The following is a 1,303-nucleotide window of genomic DNA, read 5'->3' as shown; positions in this document are numbered from 1 at the left end:
TCAATCCTATAGGGTCACTATGTCTAAGAATTGACTTTTTAGCAATTGTTTGTTTGTTGTTTCTTTTCTAAGCCCTAACATAAAGATCCAATCACATATGCTGACTTGACATCTGAAATCTGGAGAGCATTGAGTGGCTGAACCTGAACTCCCTCCTTCATTCTACTTAGCAGGTAAGGTTCCCTTGATAAATGCTCCTTCTTTTTGTGAAGACCCGACAGGGTGCCTGGTAATGTGTAAATAGCTGGCTTTACTTCCCAATAGGCTTGTAGAATTATTCAAACCAACCAATCACATCCTCCTGAAAGCAGGAATGTGTGTATTCTTCACTTTCTAAAAGTATGACTAGGAGGTGAATAAAACACATATCCTTGCATGAAATAATTTCATTATCTTATAGCATTCTGTTTCTTAAATGTACCATAATTAAATTTTCCATTACCTTCTAAAGCTGCTATTACTATACATGTCTTTGGGTGCACATATACAAAAGTTTGTCTCACCACACCCAGAACTGACATTCATTGAATAGACTGTATAAATATATCCAGCTTTCTAAAATTCATGTTCCCACATAAATTCTCATTAGCATTGCCATATACTTCCAAATTGTTAATAATTTTGCCAATCTAGTGAAGTATAGAGATTAAAACCCACTGCCATAAGATTGTGACTCATATGGACCCCATTGGCTTTCCAAGACTGTAGATTGTTTTATCTTCCTTCCATGGAACAGCAGGTGTGTTTGAACTACCAACATTCTGGTTAGCAGCCAAGTGTCTTACCCACCATGCCACCAGAGCTTCTTGTATGGAGATTAAAGTTTAGCAGTAGTTACCAGGCCTGAGGGATGGGGAAAGGGAGGAATTACTGTGTAGGTAGCATTGACTTTTCCTTTTAAATGAGGATGGAAAAATGAAGTGATATTGATGATAATTGCATGTGATTGATTCAATTAATTTTATTGAATTGTGCACATGAAAAATATTGAATTGATGAATGTCTTATTATCTATACTTATACAAGAATAAAAAACTGAGAATTATTCAAATTTAAGAACAAATACTTAATTCTTTAACATAGCTAGAATAAATTTTCCTGTATTGTATTATGTAGGGATCTTTTTTAAAAATGCAGACAGCATATTTTCAGCTCTTTTTTTTTAAACCAAACATGTTTCTCAATTATCTTCAATGACATCACTATCTTATACATGTTTTAATTTATATTAAATTTTCATTACATTAAATTTGTTTGGATTTGTTTCTGGAGTTTCTATTCTGATTCATCAGTCAATGTTAAA

The 1,303-nt window shown here is 33.3% G+C and overlaps 1 pseudogene; it reads left to right on the top strand.

Moving 5' to 3' along the window:
• Positions 1-341: 341 nt before the first annotated feature.
• Positions 342-1,303, top strand: part of LOC122151856 — an 8,412-nt pseudogene continuing 7,450 nt past the window's right edge.

This window comes from Orycteropus afer, unplaced genomic scaffold (assembly GCF_000298275.1).
Source record: "Orycteropus afer afer isolate SDZICR_OR568_19922 unplaced genomic scaffold, OryAfe1.0 scaffold00832, whole genome shotgun sequence".
Taxonomy (NCBI): Eukaryota; Metazoa; Chordata; class Mammalia; order Tubulidentata; family Orycteropodidae; genus Orycteropus; species Orycteropus afer.
Note: the sequence above shows the minus strand (reverse complement) of the source record. Positions and strands in the feature narration are given on the sequence as shown.